Consider the following 15409-nt stretch of genomic DNA (forward strand, 5'->3'; position numbering starts at 1 on the left):
CTTGTTAAAAAATAACCCCCCAGTGAGAGTTCCACGTGCTGCTGGTGTGAGCGCCAGCAAGGCCCCCCTAAATCATCGCCGGCCTCCCCTTTTCAAAGCGGAGCTGGAGGAGTGCCGGTGATTTCTGGGTGCCACGCAGATCACTCCCAAGCTCTGATCTATGGATTGTTTTGATTTCCTCCTTTGAACTCTTCCCATCCCCGCTCCAGCGGCAGACAGAGATACTGAATTAAGCGACAGACACGTTGGAGACAATGAGCGCCGCGGGCCCCCTCCCTCCCCCCTGCTCCCCTCCCCTCTCCTCCCCGAAATTTGCAGACATCTGCTAGCTGGAGCCCGGCGCTGGAGCCATAAAGAAGAGCTGGCAGGAGAGTGATGTACGGCCCTGGGCCCTCCCTGGTGACTGGCGTTAACCTCCAAGGGAGAGGCGCTCACCCCGTTTCCGACAGAGCCCTTTGTTTTGCACCACTCAGGAGAGGTGCCTCGGCCCAGGCTGAAGATTCAACCAAATTATAATGAATGATGCTCATCAGCTGCCCCTAATTAGAACAAGTCGCACAGACATATTGTCTCCCGGGTTTCCTCTGTCCCATTTCTCGCCCTCTCTCTCTCTGCTCACGACACATGGGCCCCATTAAACATTCTCGTATTTAATGTGGTTCCCTTAAATTACTTCTCAAGTTTTCAAGTTCCATTTAGAATTGGATTTTACTCTTTGGACTGTGGTTTTGATTTGGGGCTTTGTACATCTCGTCACCGCTCTTTTTCTCCACCTAGTGGAGACGGTGGACACCACTGAAGAGAAGTACGTCCTGCCAGAGGACAGACAGCAGAGCCCCCGCCGATCAAGAGTGTTAACCAGGACCCTCGGCTCACCCGAGACTTCCTTTGCACTTTTCTTGGAAGAAAAAGAACTTAACCCAAACATACACCGATGTCCATTTCATGACACTCAGCCCAATCACCCCATCGCCATCACAATAAAAGGGGGTGAGGACTTTCTAGGTATATCATAATTTATCCTGAAAAGAAGAAGGAAAAACACCTTCCTTGGTCTGTCCTGGGGGTCCGCACAGAAAGAGCCAGATTTGAATTCGCTTCGGATGATCACGCTTCAGTTTCTGCAAATTCCCGTTCTGCAGAAAAGGAGTTTCCTCCTGTGCCAAAGCCAGAGAGAGGATTTACACTTGCTATACAAGTCGGCAACAAGCACAGAAGTCAAAAGCGTATCTCGGCGGTTCAGTGAGCTGAAATTCCATCTTCCTGGGGCCTTTGTAGGAGTAAATGTTACCCTGGGGGGTCTGGATATAAAAGCACTAGTTATACACACCCGCACCCAAGATAGGGATCTATAGGGAGAGTGCTGAGAAGATCCCAGGGAAGATACCATCAACCACAGCGGCAGAGCGTGTGTGAGGACAGATCCCGCGCCCCGCGTGTGTTCTCAAGCAGCAATTTGGAGTCTTTGGATTAGGAACATTCTGGGTGAAACCTTTGAATTGGAAGGGCTTTTGAGGCCCTCTGGTCCCCCATCACCCCATTCCAGAAGCCCTCTAACACACGCCTGCCGGTGTTCACGTCGCGCTCGACTGCCCAAGGGCGGCCCATGGTGTCTGACAGCTGCTCCAAGGCTTGTCATGGAGTGAGGTATCCATCTGTGTGACCTCCAGAAAGGCATTCAACTTCTCTAAAGCCGCACTCATTGGACAAAAATTTACCAGGGAATGTTCTAGGCACTGGGGAATACATCAGCATACAATTTCTTAATCATTTCAAACAGTTACCTTATCTATGACATGGAAACAATGACCCACCACCTCACAAATGAGCTTATGCTTTTGAAACTCATCAGTGATCATGATTTCTCTTGACTACAATGATCAGAAAAGTTTTCTCTATATGGATGTATGTTGGCTTTTCCGTATCTTCTCCCTTTGATTTTAGTCCTATCTCAGAGAATGGACCAACTTCTCCCTCAATGACATGCATCCCTCTCCCAAGTCCTCTTGTGTTTGCTTCTCCAGGCAGAATCTTTTCCTATCCTTCAACCTCTCCTCACATCAAATAATTTCTGGAACTTTCTCCATCTTAGCTTGTCTCTGAGTACACTCCAATTTGTCCATGCCCTTCTCAAAATCTGGTGCCCCAAACCGAACATGATACCCCAGGTGTCATCTAACCAAGAGTATAATGAAACGGCTCCCTCCCAAGAGGACTGGATTTCCATTCTTCTATCTCATGTTATGTTGACTGCTAGCAATCACGTCACACTGTTGGCTTATTCTGAGCTGGTGGTCATTTAGAAGCCTCAGATATTTTTCACATGATTTCCTGCCAAGGCAATCTCCCCCACTCCGTGTATTTGCCATTTGTTTTTTGCACGTAAAAGCCAGACTTTACACGTAGGCCTGTTAAACTGTGTCTTATTGTTTTTGACCCAACATTCCAACCTGTCAGGACCACGCTGGGTCCTCATTCTGTCACCTCTGGCATTAACTCTCCCTCCCGGATTTGTGACATCTACACCTTTGATCAGTATGCCTCCTGAGTTTTCATCTAGTGATAAATCAGACAGGATCAAGGAGAGAGCCCTTGGCACTCTGCAAGAAACCTCTCTGAAGGTTGACATCCACTGTCACGAGTGGAACATGGCCCCTCTAAGCAGTGAGGAGATGGAGCTTGAGTAGGGCTCCATGCACACCTATCCATGGGACTGCCTTTGACTCCCGCTCTGCTGACCCACCTGCTTCTGCCTTCTTGTTCCTCCCTCCTGAAACCTGCCTCTTTGTCTGCATCCACCTCTCTAGGTCTTCTTGACGACCCTTCCTTTCATTTCTGCCCCATCCTATATCCACGTGATCCTCTCAGCTTCATCCGATCTCTCTGGGCAATAGGCCCAGGGTTTGTTGGAACTTCTCCTGCCCATCCCAGGGCTTTCTCACCCAGAGTGTCAGACTCTCACCCTCAGCCAAGCTCAGGCCAATGCGTGACTTCTCTCCACCACCCCAACCGAGTTCAGCACATGGGCAGTAACATCCATCCAATAGTCAACACTTTGGATTCAGCTGGTGAGCCAGCTGCAAATACATAAAACCACTACTCTCATCCAACCCACATTTCACCATCTTAGCCACAAGGAAACCATGAGAGCAACTGTTAACCCTAAGCTGAAATCAAGACCTGCAATGTTTAGGGCATACACCTGATTCACACACATAGTAACCTTATCAAAAGAGGAAATGAGATTAGTTTGGAATAACTTGTGCTCAGTGAAGTCATTTTGCTTTCGACTGACCACCGCATTCCTTCCTAAATGCTCACCCACCATCTGCTTCTTAATCTATTCTGTTGTCAAGGATCTACCTCAAACTCACTTGTCTGGAGTTTCCAGAAACAATCTTTTTTCTCCTTTATGAAAATCAGAATAATCTCTGCCTAGTTCCTGATTCTGGCACCACCTTCTATTCTCCACAATTACTTAAAATTTACTGACAGTGGCTCCCCAATCCCACCGGAAAGTTCTTTCCACACCTCGGGATGTGAGTCATTGGGTCAGATACTTGGACCCATTTGAATCCTGCTTCTTGCCCTCTTCTTATCTAATCTCTTCATCTCCCTTGAGCTCTGAGCCAGTCAGAACGCCTTGGGCTGCAGGGAGCAGAAAATCCAGGTTCAACTAGCTTAAACAATAAGGAAAATTGATTACCTCATAAACTGAGAAGTGCTAGGTAGAGGGACTTCAGGATTGGTTACTTCAATTACATCTTCAAGGATATCTCTCTACCCTTCTACTCTGCCATCCTCAGGTTGTCAATTCAATTCCCTCATGGTCAAAAGATGGTTTTTGCATTTCTAATAATCCCATGCAAACACAACAATGGCCAGCAGTAAAAGAAGGACTTTTGGTTCCATACATATTTTAGAAGCAAGGACACTGTTTCCGAAACCTTGACAGAGCAGTCCTCACATCTCATTGGTCAGAAGTAAGTCTCTTGCCTATCCTCAAACCAATCAGCGATGAGGAGCATGGAACCACACAACTGTCTTGGACAGCTCAGAACTTATCCCTCAGACGTGGTGAAGGGGTGTTAACACTTAAAAAGTCAGCCATCTACCAACAAGGAGGGAGGAAGTAACCACTGAGTAGGTTATCACTGTCTCTCCATGGACTTCAAACCTCTACATATTGTTTATTCTTCTCTTTCTAGTTTGACATCCTTAATAGAACATTTATATTTTCAACTTCTATCTGATTTTCTCTGCCTTCTTATCTAACATTATTTTCTTTTGCCCAAGCAATGGGTCTACACTTGCACTGTTTTTCTTTCACTAAACACAGCCCAAACAAAGACTTTGTATTGTCTTCAGAATGTCTCCCTCTTTAAATATGAGTTTATTCTGAGCCTTAGCCTCGCCGTCACTATTCCCACAAACCCACTCTACTCTTTGGTTCTCATCCTCAGGGTCCTGGGGTTGTATGTCTTTTTAAAGTCGGAGTTCACCCTAGAGCAAGTTGCACAGCCCCAGGGTGGCTTTAGTCACTCCCCCTTTTGCTCCTCATTGGGATCAGCTCTGACTGTAGTGTTACAATGTCTTTTCTAGGAACTTTCTATCTTCCTTTATGAAGTCATCAGCTACTGGACCAAACTTCTCTATGAATGTTCAAAATGTGTTATGATGGACATCACTATGTTGTCCCAGGGGCCCTATTTCTTTTGTGGAACTGCTCCTCACCCATCATCCTCAACCCAACCTCCTCCATTGCTGGGTGAAACAACGACCCAGGCTGGCTCAGCCATAGTATGTGCTCCATCTTGCAATGGTGATGGGTCCCAAGAAGAGCATGAGACCCAGCAAGGCCAATAAAAGATCTGGCCTGCATTGAAAAATAGAGAGTGAGACAGATAAAGAGCACTTTTCCACTTGGGTTATAAATCTGAAATTATAGGCAACTGCCTTCCCACCCATCTGCAGAGGCCAATACACAGAACCAAGGGACGAGACAAGAGAGATCAGAGTAGCCCTAACTGTCTTGTTTGAGGTCCTGACTACAGCAATGCCTGAAGCCAGTCACTCATGGGCTTCCTAGTCACAGGGGCCAATTTACTCTCTTTTTTTGACTGCCAGTGAAAGTGCCCTGCTTAATATATATGTTTGCCCTCCTAATGTCTGGGGCACATGTTTGTGGCCAACACCCTCTTCTTCACCCTCACAACCTCCAAGATTACAACATCTCTTTCTTCCAAGGTTCCCATAATTTTCATAGGAAGAGCAAGGTCATCCTTCAATGTGCAAAATGCCAAGAGATAGCATTCTTCCTTGTCTCCTTTGTCTTTTCAGAGAAGATGTTATTTGCTATGCACAGTGAAAAGACTTTTGCCAAACATTAGGCTTTTAGGATAATGAGACCTCCACCCGCAGCAGATGACTTGCAAGTTGGAAGTCCTCATGATTTCTTTGCCTGTATCTGTGCCGGGGATCAGAACTTTTAAAAAAACCATCTATGTTTTCTGTTAGTCCATGTGTTAGGGAACGGTTGACCGAACCTGCCCTCCTTGGGCAGGCACGATAATCACCACTTGCATGAGCTGTCTCGCAACAAGAGGTCCTGGTAAGGAACAGGACTGCCGCCGAAAACTAACCAGAAGAATTCGGGAGGGGCCAAAAGGAGGAAGGAGATACCAGTCCATATGCCCTACCAACCTCCCAAAATCTTTCTTGCTAGAATCCATCTTGGCTAAGAGATGCCACCAGGAAGGACCCTGAGTCAGGCCAAATATAGGCCAAGCAAGATGATTGGCCAGAGACAAGCCAGAAACTAATCTCATTACCATTAAACCTGAGACTGTGAGCCATGTGGCCGAGCAGTTCTCCTGGTTTCCCTTACCCTGCTGCTCTCCAGCGGGGCACCCCTTCCCAATAAAGTCTTTCGTTTTGTCAATATGTGTGCCTCCTCGGACAATTCATTTCCTAGTGTTAGAGCCCACTCTCGAGCCCTGGAAGGGGTCCCCCTTCCTGCAACACAAGTAGTCACATGTTCATAAGACCTCAGACTCTGCAGACTTCTTGGGTCTGGATTCTCACTCCATTCCCTATCTGGGTAGCCTTGGACAATTTGCTTTACCTTTCTGATCATTGGTTTCCCCATCCATAATGTGGGGACTGTAGTGAAAATTTTTACGATTTTTATGACTATAGTGAAAATTAAATGAGATATTGCATGTAAAATGCTTTGATGATACCTACCAATAGAAAAAAAGCAAAAAACATTAGCAGAAATAATTACCATTTTCTTATTTCATTACCCAAGTTTTCTACCCTGTTCACCCTCAAGTAAATTAATTTTCACACTCCTTGTTTGTACTGGGTAACTCCTCCCTGCCTTTGTAAGAACTCTCTCTCTTTTAAACCAGTTGCATCCTTCCATTGTTGGACAAGCACCATCCCAACATGTGTCCAACTCTCTGAAATCATATTTGCCTCTTCCTGTGACATGTCAAGTTCGCCTTGTTTCTCTACTCCATGTGCTGGTGCCCAGACCCCTGAGCATCTCTGCTTCCCTGTTTTCACCTCTGTTTCCTGTTACCTTTGCCTGAGAGGCTGGCTCTGAGCTTTTGCTCAGTTTATGGACCATCTTGCCATTTTGTTTGCATTTCCCCTTGCCACATCACATAACCAAGGTTTAAAGCCAAGTACTTATCCTTGGTATCCAAAAAAACACTCACACAAGTGAAGAAACAACTCCAAATGAACATGGAGCATCTTTCCTTCATCTACCTTGATATGATGCTTTAACTTGTCTTCTCTCTACTTTCTACTCTCTTCCCAGCTTTCCCCCCATGTGTCCCAAATTCTTGTTTCTAACCAACATGCAAAAGTTTTAGCTGATTCTTTTTTTTCCTTGACTCGTACTATATTATTTCTACAGGGTCTTACCTTCAATCCCAAACTGCTTATGTAGGCATTTTCCTGAATAAAACAATTTCTTTCTTAAGAAGACTTCTGGTTCAAGACAAAAGAATTTTTTCATTCACTCGTATAATTTACAGCATTTTATCTGAGACTTTTTTCTCCCTCAGTTTCAAGTATTTTGATCGGATAGGCAAGTCTCCTTCACATATATTCTTTTTGGTTTTTATGATCGGCATTCCGAACCCAGATCATCCTTCTGTTATCTTAAGCCATGGGCTCAGATACCAAATCCTGTTTTATTTTACTATCTGTAAAGGGCCCTGGTTCCTTCTAGTTGAAAGCCCTAATCTCAGGAGAGAAAAGAAGATGAGAATCATAGAGATGGATATGCCTCCTATATCTTCAAGTAATTCAGTGTCTTATCTACAGTATCAAAAATCCCAATAGTTTGGTGGCCCAGACATCTACTCATCCCATCAGTGATTTTCAGGGAACTCAGTAAGGGTAGGTAGTGACAGTGGTTCTGATGGTTGCTGGCAGGTTCTTCATCACACCTGACACACAGGTCCTACACAGAATACTTTCCGATTAAGTCATGTCAGCACTACTCATAGAAAATGCCATATCATGTCTTAGGGGAACAGTGCTCATCACTGTGATGCATCTGTCTCTCCTTGGAACAGTGAGTACACACCTTCCACTTGCTTATACCTGTTAGTGTGCCGGTGGGTGAGTTTTGAGTTGGGAATTTTTCAGAACATCTAGAATTACCCCCTTTGATGTTATACCTGGTTTAAAAGGCCCTTGTAAAGAGGCAATCTGAAGCGAGAGTGTAATCAGATTTCACCATGGTAGATAGTAATATCTGGGCCAAGATCCAAAACACAGCACCAGTGGTGGGCCACGAGGTCACTAATAGGTGTATTCATTCACAAAGAGTACTTCAGATCATTCCAGAAAGACACAGTGGGGTTTGGAAAGAAATCAGAAATCTTAAGTCTGGAGGAGGAGGATCCAAGGATTGGACATGGGTGCAGGGGCTCCAACTGGGGCAGCCCAGAGAGTCTTATCAAACCCTTTGGTACTGCCAGAATGGATTCTTATTGGCTAACCATGGATGTCAAGGCTTCTGTACCTAGAGGATGTACCCCAGAGCCCGTATCAGCTGAGGGACCATGGGCCTATGGAGAGCATTTCCAGGACAGTTTCTACTTCTCTTTCTCCCCTAAGTCACCTTATTATACCCTCTTAGTTCTTGACCTTTTTAGCAAAGTCCCAGCCTGAACCTAAGCTATCTATGTCTGTAGCTAGAGACTAAGATATGACTCTAGGATGTTCTGGAGTCCCACCAGAAGTTTATTTATTCACACAAAAAGTTGAGGGGGACTCCTAAGAAATACCTCACCCTAAGAGAACAGAGAGTGGGGCAGAGGATCACAGCCTAAACAAATCCTCTTAGGGGAAAGGTGGTTCTGACAGTAGCATAGCATCTGCTTCTGTGTTTTGTCTCCTGGCCAGCCTCCCTCATAGTCTCATGCCCAGATCCTAGAAAATGAGTCACTATGACTAAAAATAAAAAGAATTAAGGTTGCTGAAATTCTGTATCAAATCAAGGCTACTATCACAAAGCATAACAAAAATAGATCTCCCTTTCCTTATCATAGTGCAATGCACAGCAGTAGTATGCAACCCATAGAGATGATTCAATGGAGGTATATGGTAGTCAACTTCAAGTTGGCTCCTAATGATCCCACATCTCTTGGTATTCACACTTTTGAATAGTCCCCTCCCATATTGTATCAGGGTTGATCTGTGTGACAAATAGAATATGGCAGAAGTTATGGCACATCATTTCCAAGGCTAAAAACCACTGAAGCTTCCTCCTTATTCTCTCTCTAAATCACTAGCTCTGGGGGAAGCCAGGTGCCATGCTATACGGACACTTTTGAAGCGCTATAGAAGAGTCCATGTGGTGAGAAGCTGAGACCTGCAAACAAGAGTCATGTGAATGAACCATCTTGGAAGTGATTCCTCCAGCCCTGACCTGAGAGACTGCAACCTCATGAAAGACCCTGAGTCAGATCCATCCAGCTAAGCCATTTCTGGATTCCTGGTCCTCAGTAACTGGTGGGATTAAAACATGGTTTTAAGCTGTGAAATTTTGGGGTAACTTGTTACACAGCAATTGCTAACTACCACAGATTTTGGCACTAGAAGTGAGGTACTGTCATAATAAATATCTAAAAATGTAGGAGAGGTTTTAGAATTAAGCAGAAGGTGGAAAGATTTTGAGGAGAATGTTAGTGAAAGCTTGAAGTACTTTGACACATCTGTTTGCAGATGCATGATGACCTTTGAGGAGTCTGCAGATGAGGGCATAAAAGAGACTGAGAAAAATCTTATTGGAAAGTGGAGGGGAAAAGGGATCCTTCTTATATAGTGGTAGAAAGTTTAGCAACACTGTCACCTGCAGTTATGCAGAAAGAAAACATACTTAATGAAGTGGGTCTAGCTAAGGAGATTTCTAAGCTATGTGTTAAAGATGATACCTGGTTTCTTCCTGTTGCTTAAAATAAAATGTGAAAGGAGACGGATAAGCTAAAAAAAAAAAAAAAAAAAAAAAAAAAGACTGTTAAGCATGAAAGTGCCAGAACTTGATAGTACTGAAAATTTTCAACCTCCCAAGATGGCAAACAATGCTAAAATTAAGAAATGTCTTCCACCCAATGATTAATTCCAGGGCTCTGCAAGGGAAACATGTAGAAGATGGAGCCAAGGGTGTGACAGTAAAGTCCTTTATTGAGACCTCAGAAAGTTCCAAGGTAATAGCTCAGAAAGCTGTTCAGTCAGAAGAGAAATCCCTCTAAAAAATTTAAGTATCTGCTCACAGATACTCTCAGTAAACAATAGAGTCTCTAAGAGGTTTAAGAATATTGTCCCTCAGCCATTTCCGCATAAGCCCACTGACTTATCTCAAAGAGATTTCTGGGTGTAGCCTTTTTCTACTGTAATAAACCCAATATTGTTCACAGGAGACTCACAAAGTTTTTTAAAAAATTATATTTGCAAAAACACAGCCAATTTGGACTGAAAGGAACAGAACAGTACAAAATGAAAATGGTCTTTAAACCTCTCCTCACAAATTCTGGCAGGAAACAGGCTGAGAAAACTATACATCTGCAAACAAGACTACATATCATGGAAAAGTAAGGATGACTCAGAGTTAGAACCAAGACACCAGAGGGCAGGGCAAAGAGCCATGAAGAATTACTCCCAGTCAAGAGTAAGACCAACACATGTCCAGCTATATTTCAGACTTGCCATGGACCAGAGTTCTTTTTGCTTTCCTTTTTTTTCCCATTTTTGAACAAAAATTTCTATGGTGGTTATCCTATGCCTGTCCCATCATTATATGTTGAGGGTGTGAATTCACAGGTCTTTGTATTTGAGAGGAACTATATTTAAGAAGTTGAATTTAAGGAATTGCACCTGAGAAACCTCATCAGCTCCTTATTTAGATGACAAAGATTCCAGAATTCAGACCGATGCTCTGGTGGAATGATACCTTGGAGGCCTCGGGTGGGAGTGAGTACATTTTGCATGTGAGAAGAACATAAATAGGTCGCGAACAGTGGGTTGACTGTACTGGTTGTTAAATGTCCACAGATTTTTTTATACTCTTCCCTTCAATAATTGAAAATAAATTTCCCTCCCCTTGAGTGTGAGCCAGCCTTAGTGACTCAGTTGTAATGAATAGAATAAAGCGGAAGTGATGGTGTACAACTTTGAATACCAGGTCATGAAAGGCACCACAGCTTCCTGCTTGCTCATTCCCCTTTAGGTTCTTTGCTCTGAGGGAAGCCAGATTCTGTGTCGTGAAGACACTCAGACAACCTGTGGAGATGCCCACATGATAAGGAACTGAGGCCTCCTGCCAACCCCCATGTGAGTGGGAAATTTTGGAAGCACATACTCCAGCCCTAGTCAAGCCTGCACCTCCTCTTGATATCCTGACTGCAACCTCATGAGAGACCCTGGGCCAGAATTACCCAGCTAAGTCACTCCTGAATTCCTCACCTACAGAAACTGTGAGATAATAAATTACAGGTACAGCCTCTCATCTTCTACCCTACAGACCTACACTGGACATGCAGTATGAGAGAGAAATAAATTTTTATTGTTGTCACGTGCCTGTTGGCCATCTGTATGTCTTCTTTGGAAAAATGTCTACGCATGTCTTCTGCCCATTTTACTCAAGTTCTTTGTTTTTTTGATATGGAGCTGTATGAGCTGTTTATGTATTTTGGACATTACCCCCTTATCAGTCATACCATATGCAAATATTTTCCCCCATTCAGTAGGTTTTCTTTTCATTTTGTCAATGGTTGTCTTTGCCGTGCAAAAGCTTTTAAGTTTAATTAGATCCCATTTGTTTATTTTTGCTTTTGTTTCCTTTGCCTTAGGAGACAGATCCAAAAATTATTGCTATGACGTATGTCAAAGAGTGTTCTGCCTATGTTTTCTTCTAGGAGTTTTATGGTTTCCAGTCTTACATTTTGGTCTTTAATCCATTTGGAATTTATTTTTGTATATGGTGTGAGAAAATGTTCTAATTTTATTCTTTTACATGTAGTTTTCCAAATATTTATTGTTTTAAACAACTGATATTTGAAGATTGATTGTAACAGCAGCCTAACCTAGTCTTGGCTAACTGAAACACTAGGCTTTACCTCATGTTAAAGCACAAAGAAAGCCCATATTCAGAAAACTACTGCAAAGTACCTATATTCCACAGGTGTCTCAGTAAGGTAATAATGATGCTTGAAATTTTCTCCACGTCTTGGATCTCCCATGCTCATGGAAAAGTCTGCTTAATGAGAATAAGATCTATTCATTCCCAAGTTGAGTGGTTCTCAAATTTTAGTGGGCATAAAACTTCGTGGGGAGTTTGATATTAAACAGTCCTGGGTCCCACCCCCAGAAAGCCAGCTTTGGGAGGTCTGGAAAGAGGTTTAGGAATTGGCCATTTTAACAAGAGCACCAGGAGATTCTGATGCAATTGGTCTTCAGACCACACTTTGAAAAACTCTAGGCAAGTACATAGTAGACAACTTGCTGAGGGACGGTAGCTATCAATAAGGCAAAGTCGAGGCAACACAGCCTAGTGGTTAAGAGGATGGGTGTTGCAATCGAACAGAATTGGGTGAGAATTCAGGCTCTGCCACTCATTATCTGTGTGACCCTGGGCAAGTTACTGCATTTCTCTGTGCCTCCATTGCCACATCCATACAGTGGGGATCCATTATTAACTTCCTTAGGCTTATTGTGAGGGTTCAATTAAATTGCATATTTAAGTTACTTAGAGCAGTACCTGACACATCATAAACGCTCACCAAATAGAAGATGCCATTAGATGCAGCGTAGCTCCATAGAAAGAACACGAAGTGAGGAGCTAGAGAGGGCTAGCCTCAAGCTCCACCACACTAGGATTAACTAAGACAAAGGCGTGTGACATGCCCAGCACCCAATCCTTACTGTCTACTCTCTCTCCCAATGATGTTGCTGCAGTTCATACATACAAGTTCCACCTAACAGACTCCTGGGTTTCCAGGCGTCCAAACCATATGGAAACATACAGCATCCATAATGTTCTGCTCCTGACCTCATGTAGGTCTGTGCCGTTGTTACATTAAATACCATTGCAAAGGCATACTATAGCGCTTTCGGGACAGAAGGGATCCTAGAGGCCATCTAGTCTAACACCTCCCTACACCCATTTCACAGAAGAGAACACTGAGATCCTGAAAGATTAAAACATGTGAGAAAACCCCCCATCTCCTGAGTGACCATGTCAAGCCTCGAGCCCTGTTCTCTAAAGTCCTAGCCTTTTGCTATTTCCTTCCTAGCAGTAGAGTACTGTACTTGGTGTTTGTTCATGCATTTGAGAAAAAAAAAAAACAGGAATTGAGAAAGGGATCACTTTAATTAGCACAGAGGAGGCATGGGCTGTGGTGGGTGGTAAGGGGTTCCAGGCCACTGCCTGTGCCAGGCTCCAAGTTCCAGATACTCTTTGTCCTGGGGCCCATCCACACAACATTCGTCACTGCAGCCTTGGCTGGAGAACATACCCCGCTTGTGGGCTAACATCTTAGGGGCTGGGACAGAGGTGGAAACCTCATGGAGAAAGACTGGGTTCTGTGCCTCAATCCACTGGGGATTCATGGGGAAACTAACTGGAAAGATAGGATGGTGTAATGGAAAGTTCATTGGACTGAGATTCAGTTCATTTCTCAATTCTGCTACTGATTTGCTGTGTGACCTTGAGCCTCTCCCTTAACCTCTCTGTGGCTCAGCTTCCTCAGTTATATTAAAAATAATAACAATTGTAATAACTACCTAGTCAATGTTAGAAGAAACCTCAAAGAGAGTCTAATCTAACCTCCTATTTGATTTATAAGAAGCTCACAAATTCATGTGTGCAAGATCCTAGACACACGTGAGATAATAGTGAAAGGTGGTTCGTACATCCTGGGGTCTAAGGATCAAGTTAAATGAAAATGGCCAACCACACACTGTTTCCTAGGGTCCAGAGGCTGGAGATACTGTAGTAGCATCCATCTTGGGGTCAATGGGATTCTTGAAGACAGAGGGAAAATGCTCTCAATTCCTTTTTCAAGAGAATTACATCAACAGATGCCCTGGATGGAGAAACCCAGAATGCAGAATGGGAGAAAGCCCATTCGGAGGAGGGGCCCAGAGGGCCCTGGGAGCTGACCCTGCACACCTCCAGGGAGAGGCCAGGAGGAAACCGTGTCCAGGGCAAGAGCATGTGGAGGAAGAAAAGGCAGACTAGTAGACTCTGGAGTCCCAAACATCCAGAACCCATTGCTCGAGCAGGGCACCGGGCTCCAGAGAGTGGAGCTCTTCCGTGGGCTGAGCGGAAGATGGTGGGGAGCTTTGTTTTGTTTTTGGATTTTGCCAAATCAAAAGAATTTGGGAAATGATGGAAATTATTATGCTGAAACTCAGACTCTGCCAGGTCGGCGTAGGCCTGTTTATAAGTAATTCAATCTGAGGCTGGGAGGAGTGCAGGTGTGCACGCACACACAGAGTCACACACCTGTGCGCACACACGTACCTTCTGCACAGGCCGGCGGCGGTGGGAGGCCCGATCCTCGTGTTGATTCCTGAGACAGTGGCCAGCACACGGGCTCCCGGCCAGTATTCGTTCATCCATTCACTCCAGTGTTTACTGAGTGCTTACAACGCATCAGGCATGTGATAAGCTCTGGGGATAACGTGGGGAGCCCAGCAGAGGTGGTCCCTCCCTTCGCAGTGCTTACATTCCAGCAGCTACATCACTGATGGGAATGCAGATCACACACCGTCTTGTCCCAAGCCTAAGCAGAGAAGCAGGGTGGAGGTGTGATCAGGGAAGAGATTGTTGGAGGAGAGCAAGGAGCTACGAGGCAGACGCCATCCATGCTTCCTGCCTCTGTTATCACTCAGGTAGTAGTCAGGGACTCCCTGATCTTGGGGATGGGAAATACCTACAGGTCTAAACCAGTCATGACTGTTTCATTACCCTTGGCCTCAACATATAGACGCATGACCCAGTTCTGGCTAACGAAGTGCAAGAACTCTCCTGGGAGGGCTTCCTTTCCCAAATAAAAAGACAAAGCCCTTCTGCCCTTCCCCTTTCTTCCTGGGACATGACCAACTGCCTGGAGGTATAGGCACCACTGTAAAATCCTAAGGCAACATGTCAACAAGCTAAGATGACAGGACGAAAAGAACGTGAGCAGTTGGCATCGCCCCAGAGTTGAACTGCCTTCCTCAGGACACTCATCAGGTGAGAACAAACAAGAAACAAACAGCAAAAAAAGCCCTATTTGTTGAAGCTGCTTGTAATTGGGTTTTGTGTCACTGGCAGCTGAAGGCATTCCGGAAGGGTCCTAGAGAAGATGTTATCAGTATCATCATGGGAAAGCCCTGGTGTGGATCCCAGCCCCGGGAAGGTCATTGCAAAGAGGCAGAGCCGGGAAGCGAGGAGCCAACTAACTTCTCGCTTAAACAAAGTGGCCCGTGGGCAGCCTGTACACTGTCATGTGCTGGGAGTTATGTACGTGCAGACAGCCTTTCCTCCCTGGAAGGGCTTCAGCACCAAAACTCCTCTCTGAAGACTTACCAGATCATTCCAACCCTAATTTCTTGCTCATTAATGTAAGTCGGTACTCTAATAGCATTTGGAGGAGCCATGAAGGGAAGATTTAAAATCCAGTGTGTGTGCATGTGTGCGTGTGTGTGTGTATGTGTGTGTGTGTGTGTGTGTGTGTGTGTGTGTGTATGAGAGAGAGAGAATGTATGAGAAGGCAGTTCCTATTTAAAAGCTGCCATTGCTTCACGTCTAGTAAGAGGGGCATTCAACTGCCTGGGCTGGAATCTAATTACTCCCTAAGTGTGTGACATTAAGTTACATAACCTACATGTGCCTCAC

General features: G+C 44.7%; 1 long non-coding RNA gene across 2 annotated transcripts in view; it reads right to left on the bottom strand.

Moving 5' to 3' along the window:
• LOC309618352 overlaps window positions 1-15409 on the bottom strand; it is a 33769-nt gene that overhangs the window by 14455 nt on the left and 3905 nt on the right. The window lies entirely within an intron of this gene.

This window comes from Balaenoptera borealis (genome assembly GCF_965194805.1).
Source record: "Balaenoptera borealis genome assembly, chromosome: 20".
NCBI classification, from domain to species: domain Eukaryota; kingdom Metazoa; phylum Chordata; class Mammalia; order Artiodactyla; family Balaenopteridae; genus Balaenoptera; species Balaenoptera borealis.